The following is an 11,026-nucleotide window of genomic DNA, read 5'->3' on the forward strand; positions in this document are numbered from 1 at the left end:
ACTTCAGTGTGCCAGATTCCATATCCATGATATTGTAGCTGGCTCGTGCTGACCTGGCAAACGGCAACAGCCCCTACATCTTAGAGCTCTGGCTAATTAATTAATTACATAATAGGGTTTCCTTTTTACAAGCAAGTTATAGCAGGACAACCAACAAATTGTATGGCATGTATAACTGAGACCTGGTTGCGGGAGGCGAGAGGTCCAGTATGGGCTCAGCTTCTCCCTCCAGGTTATTCTGTCATGCCCAACTGACTCCCTAACTGAACTGACGGAGCTGGTGTTGGAGTTACCCAGACTTTTGATCCTGCGGGACTTCAACGTTCACTTTGGGGCTGCCTTGTCTGGTGTGGCTCAGGAGTCCATAGTGGCCATGACAACTATGGGCCTATCCCAATTATAGTATCTGAACCAACTCATGTTGCTAGCCACACACTCGATTTGGTCTTCTGTTCGGATCAGGGGGTTGTTCCGTGGGGTGGGGGATCCGGTGTTTTCCCCATTGTCATGGACGGACCACTACCTGGTTAAGTTTGGTTTCACAGCCACAACCCAGCCCTGCAGAGGTAATGGATCTATTAGGATGGTCCATCTGAAAAGGCTGCTGGACCCAGTAGGATTCCAAAAAGCCTTGGAGGGTTTTTGACGTTGGTGCGACTAGTGATTCTGTCAATGCCCTGGTGGGAACCTGGAACAGGGAACTCACCATGGCAGTAGAAATTATTGCTCCCAAGCATCCCTTCCAACCTACTTAAAAAATGGCCCCTTGGAATACTGAGGAGTTGCAGGGGCTGAAGCGGTTGGGTAGATGACTAGAATGCAAGTGGAGGAGAACTCAGTTTGAATTTGACAGGATGAGGCATGTGACCCATTTGAAGGCTTATGTGGTAGCGGTGCGTGCAGCGAAAAAAATATTTTGGTCTGCGCGCATTGCGTCTGCAGGTCTATGCTGGCCTTGGGCTGAAATAAACCAATACATACATACATTGCGTCTGCAGGTCCACATCAGGCAGAACTATCCCGGGTTGTGAGGAGTTTAATCTCTGCTCCTTCTGTTTTAAATCAGTCCCTGGGGTCATTCTGCTGTGACACTTTTAATGGGTTCTTGTGGACAAAATCTCCTGTATTCAGGCCATCTTGGACTCCACTATTTCTGCAAGGTCTGAAGGAGGTGTCCAGCAATCCCTCTTGCAATATTAGGTTGGATTAGTTTCAATCTATGATTCCTGAGGATGTAGACAAGCCGCTTGGGATGGTGCGGCCTACCACCTGTTCTCTGGATCCTTGCCTGACTTCGCTGCTTCTGTCTAGCAGGAAGATTGTTGGAGGTGGCCTAGTTAACATCATAAATGGATCACTGAGGGAGGGTAGGGTGCCTCCTTGTCTGAAGGAGGCAATGGTTAGGCCACTTCTTAAGAAGTCTTCCCTGGACCCCTTAGCAATGGATAGTTACAGGCCAATCTCCAATCTCCCTTGATTGGGCAGGGTGATTGAGAGGGTGGTGGCCGACCAGCTCCAGGTGGTTTTGGAGGGAACTGATTATCTAGACTCATTTCAAACTGGCCTTAGAACTGGCTATGGGGTTGAGACAGCCTTGGTCAGTCTGATGGATGACCTTTACTGGGGAATCAACAGAGGGAGTGTGACTCTGCTGCTTCTTTTGGATCTCTCGGTGGTGTTCAGTACCATCGATCATGGTATCCTTCTGGATTGCCTGGGGGAGTTGGAGATAGGGGGCACTGCTTTACAGTGGTTCCGCTCCTATCACTCAGGTAGATTCCAGAAGGTGGAGCTTAGTGACAATTGTTCTTCAAAACAGGAGCTGTTATATGGCGTCCTGCAGGGCTCCATTCTGTAACTAATGCTTTTTGATATGAAACTGCTGGATGAGGTCATCAGGAGATTTGGTGCTGGGTGCTATCAGTATGCGGGTGACACTAAAATCTACTTCTCTTTTTCATCTTCATCATCAGGAAATGGCACTCATCCTCTAAATGCCTGCCTACAGGCAGTAATGGGCTGGATAAGAGGTAACAAATTGAAGCTGAATCCAAGCAAGATCAAGGTGCACATTGTAGGGGCTCAGAATTTAAGGGATGAGTTAGAGCTTCCTGTGCTGGATGGGGTTACACTCCCCCCGAAGGAGCAGGTGCACAGCTTGGGAGTACTCCTAGAACCAGGCCTCACCTTGGTATCTCAGGTGGAGGCCATGGCCAGGAGTGCTTTCTGTCAGCTTCGGCTGATTTGTTCCCATTCCTTGAAGAGGATGACCTCAAAACAGTGGTGCATCAGCTGGTAACCTCCAGGCTTGACAATTGCAATGTGCTCTATGTGGGGCTGCCTTTGTATGTAATTCGAAAACTTCAGTTAGTTCAGAATGCGGCAGCCAGATTGGTCTCTGGGGCAATCTGGAGAGACCATATTATGCCTGATTTGGAACAGTTACACTAGCTGCCAATATGTTTCCAAGCAAAATACAAAGTGCTGGTTATTACCTTTAAAGCCCTAAATGGCTTAGGTCCGTTTTATTTTAGAGAGTGCCTTCTTCTACATGATCCTCCCTGCACGTTAAGGTCATCCGTGGAGGTCCAGCTCCAGTTACCACCTGTTCATTTAGTGGTGACTCAGAGGCGGGCCTTCTCTATAGCTGCCCCAGGGCTGTAGAATGCACTCCCGGCAGAAATTCGTAATCTAAATTCATTGTTGGCCTTCAGGAGAGCTCTTAAAATCTATTTGTTTGGCCTGGCCTTCCAGGGTTTTTAATTTGTTGTAAATTGTTTTTAACTGCTGTAAGTGTTCGGCCTGGTTTTCTAGGGTTTTTAACTATTTAAATGTTTTTACTGTAAATTAGTTTTATGCTGTTTTTATAGTGTTGATTTTAACTGTTAATTGATTTGAATTGTTTTATTTTGATGTAAACCACCCTGAGCCTTTTTTGGAAGGACGGTATATAAATCGAATAAATAAATAATAAATAAATTACCATTTGCTACCCGGTATAGCTTTCAATAAAGTATATGCCTGGCCAACCTAAAGATGGATCCGAAGCAGATAGAAACATAGGAAGCTGCCTTATACAGTCAGATCATTGATCAGTCTAGCTCAGTACAGTCTATATTGACTGCAGAGGAGTCAAACAGGAATCTTTCTAAGCTCTACCAAGAGGTGATAAGGACTTCTACATGTAAAGAAGTGGCTTTACCTCTGAGTTATGACCCCTCCTTGTTGCCTCTCTCCCTTTCCACATTTGATATGAAACAAATGTTTAATTTATTGCTATAAAAATAAACACACATTCTAATATTCCTTTTTTTCAAAACACACGGGGAAATGATTTCTAATTCTTTGAAGACTTATAAAAAGCATAGATTATTTTAAAGGCTACATTTTGTAGCAAACATACATAAAATGTCATTATTCCTATAATATTATAAAACAGTTTTATTAAAGGTAAGGTTTATTGCGATGTACTGAAATGATGATATTCAAACATCAAATTCTAATTGAATCAGGATTGTTTGGTTCATTTTTCAATTGGTATGACATGTATGATGGTTTCTGAATGAATCATGATGGTTTCATTTCCATAGCCCTTTCATTACCCATTTGAAACTTATTCAGGGAGACTTATCTTCCCTGACAGCAACAGAACTCCTCTTGACAGCTGCCTTCCAGCACTATAATTTTGTTTTCCCTGAAAACCCTGGATATTGATAATTCCAGGATATTTTGGAGACGAAATAGCAGCCTCCAGGGGACTTGCCATTTTGTATCAATCACCATTTTTTCGCACAATGCTCAGGATCGATGCAATGCTCAGAGCATTGTGGGGAAACAAAATGGTCGTGGCAGGAGGCAGGCACTGAGAGAAGCTCTGTTACTGCAATAGTGAAATAGAGAGGCAATGCAAGTAAATTGGAATAATGATAACAGATGAAATTAATTATGAAAGGAATGCAAGTACAATGAATGAATGAATGAATGAATGAATGAATGATAACATGAATGGAATAACAAAACAATGGCTGATATCCTAACAGTGTGCATGTGCTTCAGAACAAAACCATATGCACAGTGCTAGCTTCCTTACTTCTGAAGCACAGGTATTCCTGACCAAGAGTGCAGCAATTGTTGTCCTTTCCCCCTTGGTCTGGAAATACTCTTTGACCTGCAGAAGTAAGCTCCTGAAGGCTGCACAATCCTCAGGGACCTGTTTCCATTGCCAAAACAAAAACAAAAACAAAAACAACACTTCCAGAGCAAGGGGAGAGGGGAGAGAATTGATGTACTCTTGTGCAATAGCACCCATGCTTCAGAAGCAAGGAAACTAGCATTGCACATATGCTTTTTCAGAAGTATGTGTATATTGTTAGGATGTGAGCCAAAGTCTTTCTTGCACACTCCTGTTAATTTTGTTATCTGAATTTGGTAACTCTTGCAAAAAAGAATTACTATTCTTTTTACTATTACATTTCTATTACTATTACATTTCAAAGTGTACAAACTATGGAGAAACAGGATTTTGTGTATGTGTGTGAGTGAGAGATCTTATATTTTAGACAAAATATTGTTTCCTTTCCCATCTTAAAAATCATGTAGTCTTGTAAACAATGGGGTACCATCCAGAGTGATGCTTGTGCAGTAGCATGAGTTTAAGCCATTTCTCCCACCCACTCTTCCTCCCTGTAGCTCCTTGAACCCCCCAAAAGCAGTTCCTGTACAGTAATGGTATGGGAAGTGGAGTTGCTGGCCGCAAGGGAAGGGGGGAATCTGCAGAACTGGACAAAGATGTCTTCCATGAGCAGGGATTCCCTCTTCCCTTGCAGCCAAATGTGTCACATCTCACACCATTGATGAGACTTGCTTAAGGGTGTTGCGGGGAGGAGGAGGGGTCAGGGAAATGGCTTGTGCTTTCACTCTTGCACAGTGCTAGTAACATGAGGGTCCTGTTTCGCTATTGATAGGTTTTTTCTTTGGCACCTTCAAATATTTGCCATGTGCTACTCTGAAGATCAATCAATCAATCAATCAATCATCTTTATTATAGTCAAAGACCAGCATAAGACAGAACAGTAGAGCATGATTTATAATAATAGAAGCAAATTATGGAACCATAAAACTATACTACTTTAAAGTTACTACTCTAATATGATAAAACTGTATTACAATACTATAGAGCTGCTACCCTTAGAAAAGAGGGTAGCTGTCAGATTATTAAACAGCTGTATTTTTTAAAAAGAACATATAAAATGTGAAATATATAAAATGCAAAAAGGCTAAAATTGAGTATATAAAATAAGACATCTAAATAGGGGCACTAGAAAAGATTAAATAGTCAGTAGTTTAAAGCTATGCAGAGCTGATACAAGGGTATGAACTGGCAGTCAAGGCCTTTTCCTGTGTTAAGGACTTATGATGATTTAAGGACTTATGCTCCGTACTGCATACATCACAGAGCATGTTGCTTGCTTTTTTTAAATTAAAGGACTCGTGACCTGAACTGTGTGTACTTATCACATTTCCTTATCCAGAAAACATCTTGGACTCTGCCTGGATACCTATATATACCATTTATCAGTTTTTCATATTGTTGTTCTGTAGATTTTTTGGTTCTGTATGCTGCATTTCTATGTTGAATTCAGTTATTTAATTTCTGTGTCTTGAGTGACTACATATGGCCAGGCGGCTTTGTCAATTTCACTAAAACGATCTTTGTTACATATTTCACATCAGTCTATTCCATATCAGTTGATTGTCTTCAGTGTGTTGAGAGTTGGTTCATTTATTTTTTTGTTCACGGGTTTGTTTGTTTGCTCTTCTTTCTTGCCACACAGAACTTGCCAGTGCTATACGTGAAGGCTGGGTCTTCATCTGAAAGCACCAACTGGGTGTGGACATGACTTGGGAGACCAGGGTCCTTGTGAAGTAGAGGGAACATAAGCTTGGCCCGACTGTCTCTGTAAAAGGGGCAAAAGAGGAGTACATGTTCTGGGGTTTCAGCCTCCCCAGAGTCACAGGGACAAAGTCTCTCCACAAGTGGGATCTTTCTGTACTTGTCTTCCAATACAGTGGAGGGAAGGGCATGACAATGGGGGAGGGTAAAAGCCCTTCTGTGGCTTGGGATTTCCAGCAGTGACAGGTACACGGTGGAGGAGGCAGAATATCTGTGTCTTTCTGAGGACAGGAAGGTTGGAACACTGCCTAGGTCGGCCTGGTGCTTAGTGTCCATTATCCTCTGTTTGATGACTGTTTTCGCCTGGACATGGTCCATAGCAAGTAGGAGGGCAGGGGAGCCTAGGAGTGACAATTTAGTCCACATGGTCCATTTCCAGGAAGATTGAAAATTGACCTGTAGGGGCAGAGGGGCCAGGCCCTGAGGGTTGAGGGATAATTTAATCCAGAGGTTAATTAAGAATTGACCACCACACTCTGGCCTCAACCTTGATCATGCCCGTTTCCAAGCATAGGGGGGCATTTGAGGCACTTGGAAGGCCATTCTTAGAAATTTGGACTGAACTCTCTCCAAAGGGGCAAGATTGAAGGGGGCCCCCAATTGGGCACCATAGAGGAGTTGCACCAGCGTCATGACCTAAAATAATTTTAGCACTGTGGGCTAAATATTGGCCCCCTCTCGTCCATAGGAATTTTAGGATGGCAGTGGATCAAACTACAGGCTACTTTAAACATGAGATATGTTTTCTGTGTGTGCATGTATGCGTGTTAAACAGCATGTACAGCCCGCACCCCAATCCAGATCGGGACCATTGCAAACATGAGGAGGAAGATCTTTCCACAGCCCTGCTTCTAACTGCAACTGTACTTACCTCCTACAATGATGGAATCTGCAGAAGGGCTTGAGCAGATGAACAATATAGGTATGGGGAGAAGTGGGAGAAGAGGTGATCTCTGAGATATGTGGGCATCAGGCTGTGAAGGTCTCATCATGCATGATTAATAAGGAACTCTTGTCTCTAAGTCCTAGTCCAAGGATGCAGTTGGTATCTTTGAACCTGTCAGGAATGCCATTGTCTGCCAAAATGTCTATATAGCAGGTAAGTGATCATGAGCTCTGCTTTTATCTCAGAAATTAATAATCCTCCCCAAAAGTTGGCCATGTGGTCCCTTTTGATCGTATGTCTTAGAGGCAATCACATTTTGGACAACTGAATTTTCCAAGTGGTTCAGTCTAGCTCTTTTTTCACCAGGCTAAATATTCACACTGGCCTTTTCACAGGCCCATCACTTCATCCTTACCTTTCACATGTTGGGTACATGACCAACCTGGCAGGGAAGTGCTTTGATAAGGAGAAAGTGGCCAGCTCCCACTTTACAGCACTGACATGGGAATTTCTTATCATGTGACTACACCTTACACAAATGTCTATGATCCCAGCCATGGATTGAGGGCAACGTACAATGCTGGTGCAGAATGTAACCTCATCATCATCACAGCCTGCATGGTTTCCAACTTATTTCAAATGTTATTAGTGTGACCCAGCCATGCAGAAGCACCAGTCCTGGTGGACAGATAACACAGAAATTGATCCCTCAGTGGAGGGAACATTAAAATGTCCTAGGGTGTTTCCAGAGGGAGAAATACTATGTTTTAAAACAGATGTTTTTAGTGCTTATCTACTTAGGATCCAGATTTTCATTGTCAAATCTCTTTATTTCGGTTAGTGACCGATTTTCATTGTGGATTGGCAACAAATAGCCAGCAGATGGTGCTGTGAAATTGTGCAACAGCCAAGAACATCATCTGGATTCTGTGTAGATAAGTGCTAAAGAGTTCCATTTTAAAATGTAGTTTTTCTCCATCTGGAAACACCCTTGGTTATCCACAAGACATAAGCTTCCCTGCATTAGCAGTGCAGCATGGGAACCACACACACAAAGGAGCAGCTTTGCAGTGCCAACCATATCACAAAGATAACATATAAACTGACTTTTGTTTCCCATGGTGGCAGTGCCATGGATGCTATTGGAGCTGTCCTTTAGGACTGAGTAACCCATGATGCATATACAGAATGGCCCAATTTTCTGACATTTCTCCAGAGATCTTATATTTGTCAAGGTAAGTAGTTCCAGGCATATATATGTGTGTGTGTGTGTGTGTGTGTGTGTGTGTGTGTGTGTGTATGTATATATCCAGGCATATATACACACACACACACACACATACTGATGGCTTTCATTAGGATGGCAGTCACAACAGTATTTTAACACTTGTCACCATGGTTCTGCTGCTGGTTTTAATATAGTTGCTATGCCATTTCCTCAGTTACATTTTAAAAACTGCAAACCTATGCACACTTACTTGGGAGTAAGTCCCACTGAACTTGATGGAACTTTCTTCTGAGGAAACATGCATTGGTGTTACAAGGTTCGGAAATGGGATTCGCTGCACACACACACACACACACACACCCGCCACCCCTACAGAGGTGCCTAGCCTGGTGTGACTTGTGCCTGAAAAAGAGAGTCCCGGAAGGGACCAGTGTTTACCAGGGACCAGTGTTTACTACTGAAGCTAAGAGTAGCCTAGGGAGTCAGGTGAGGAAGGAAGCATGGCCACCACATCCTATCTCCATGACAGTCTGTACAGGGCTCCCTGGCACCCCAAAAGAGGCTTCCTGAATGACCACTCTTAAGCATCCCTGAGACTTCCAAACCAGGAAGCAGTGGTGATTGTCCCTTTCCAGCATGCACCTACATTCCTCACCTAGGCAGAGTCACTCAGTCAGCCTTCCTGGATCCTACTGAGCCTAAGAACCAACAGAGTAAAATCTCTAAAACCAGCATCTGACTTCCAAGGTATTCCCATCTTTCCATCTAGTTCCTTTCAATCCATTGTTCTATTGTTTTCCATTGAAGACCATTCCCATCTTCTATCTATCTATCTATCTATCTATCTATCTATCTATCTATCTATTTATTTATTTATTTCTCTTAGATGTGCCCATCGCTAATCCCATGTGTGGCAGCTCTTGCGAGAGTTTGCAAGCAGCTGCCGATAGCGATGGGGACGGGCGAGAGGAAGAATATGGCGGCAGTGGTGGCGACCAGTTCACTGGCTGGCTGAAGAGGACCGTGGGTGGGCCATGACCAGCGAGGGAGCGTGACTGGCAGTTGGATGGCCAGACGACAGGTGGGCAGCCAGAAAGCGGGGGCAGGCGGGTGGCCGGGTGGCAGAAAAGAAGAAGATGGGGGCGGGCAGGGAAGAGGAAGAAGGCAGCTGTGGACGGGGGGAGAAGAAGGCAGTGGGCTGGGCAGTTGGGTGGCAAAGTAGAGGCGCAGATGCTCTGCGCCCAGCTAGTTAATTTTAATCTATCAAGGTTGCAGCTCATGGGATTGCTGGCTATCATGCTTACGGCGCTGCCACATTAAGACACACGGCACCATAAGCATGGTCATCAGGCATGGGGGGTGAGTGACAGTGGGGGCAGGACTTCTTCCCTGCATTTTCCCCTCACAAGCAGTGTGCACGCTTATGATTTATAACTTCTGAAGAGGGCTTCGGTCTTCACTCAAACTCGTTGGGGTGTCTATCTCTCTCCCCAAACTTTTCCCGGTTCATCTAACTGACCTCTCCTTTTCTTTCTCTCTGAATTCTCCCTGAGATCCTTCCCCTCTCTGCTTCCCTGCTTGTGGCTAGTTTTGGTACTGACACCTCTCACTTACTTTCCTCGGTCTCTGATGGATCCTTTTTCTAACCTCCCAGGCTGAGCTGCCAATTACTGCTCCCTGTCCCCTTCAGTTGCAAACACCCATACAGGAACAATAAGAGCAGAGGGTAAAGTATTAAAGCCCAGACACAGGGGCGTAGCAAGGTTGGAGTGGGCCCAGAGACAAGATTTTAAAATGGGCCCCCCCCCACAAAGTCCAGGGCCTCCGCACACCCCAGGCCCCCAAGGATTTAAGTCTGATAGTCCAAAATAAGTATGCTGCCTGCAAATACATTTCACTGAATACACACACACACACGTCACAATATATAGTGATATACATTGAGTACTATACATTTGTATTACTTTTAATGCCTAGAACACACTAGAAAGATGAATAATTAAAATGGGCCCCTCGCTGCAGATTAGCAAAGGAGACTTTCAACCATGCAGGGTGAACCTATGTTTGTTTTCTCAGAATTCTGAACAAATTCAGTCAAGTTTGATTGCAGGAGGTTTTTCACAGGAGGCTTTTAAAGCCCTTTAAGACACATCTCCTCTGGAATGGAGGTGCTGCATTCACATGTTGGCCAGATTTACCCTGAAATCCCTGCAAGTTATTGGGGAGCAGTTCACACACAAGAAAAATAAAATAAAAGCACCACACATGCTTCACAGTTCTCACTCAGACCTTCTGGGTTGCAAAACAACTTGAACATAAGTGCATTTATAAATGAATGAATGAATGAATAAATAAAATTAATAAAATACTGTTCCAGAAGTTTTTGCAATTTTCTGCCATGAAACAAGCCACTTATAGGACTTTTTAGATAGTTTTTTTTAAGTCAGCAAATTTTCCAAGCTGTTTCAAAATAAATATTCAGAGACTTCTCGGTCCCTCCCCCCCACCCCCCCATATCCAAGCCCTATGGCAAGCAGATCCCTATATGGGGGGGGGCGGAAAGGTAACCACAAAAAGGAGTTCACACTCTACCTGGCAAATGCTGGTCTGGGTTAAGCAGGGCCGCAAGGGGTCTTCTGCTGCAGAGAACACTCTGGCTGCCTCCTCCTTCCTGGCTGGCTTGGGCCCTACTCGAGTTCAGGCTTCACTGCGGCCTACACAGAGGCCTCCGTGGAAGCCCCGCCCACCCACCGATCAGCTGAGAGGCGGGAGAAAAGGAGCTCTTTGCAGCTTGCCTGCTGCTTCGATTGCGGGCCAGCAGAACAAGCAGGAGAGACGGCGAAGAGGGCAAGTGGCTGAGAGGCTATGGGGCTGGGCAGGGGGCAATGGGGAGTCACATGAGGTGCCTCTGGGGTGCCCCTCCAGGCAGTGGGGCCCCCAGACAACTGTCTCCCCTTGC

General features: G+C 44.6%; 1 long non-coding RNA gene across 1 annotated transcript; it reads right to left on the reverse strand.

Annotated features, from left to right (window-relative positions):
• Nucleotides 1–5,011: 5,011 nt before the first annotated feature.
• Nucleotides 5,012–10,762, reverse strand: LOC128350933 (uncharacterized). Its single transcript, XR_008319516.1, has 3 exons — nucleotides 10,660–10,762; nucleotides 6,825–7,010; nucleotides 5,012–5,957 (listed from the first exon to the last, which is right to left on the reverse strand). It is a non-coding gene; the product is annotated as an uncharacterized LOC128350933 (long non-coding RNA).
• Nucleotides 10,763–11,026: the final 264 nt, after the last annotated feature.

Source organism: Hemicordylus capensis, chromosome 3, assembly GCF_027244095.1.
Source record: "Hemicordylus capensis ecotype Gifberg chromosome 3, rHemCap1.1.pri, whole genome shotgun sequence".
Lineage (NCBI taxonomy): Eukaryota > Metazoa > Chordata > Lepidosauria > Squamata > Cordylidae > Hemicordylus > Hemicordylus capensis.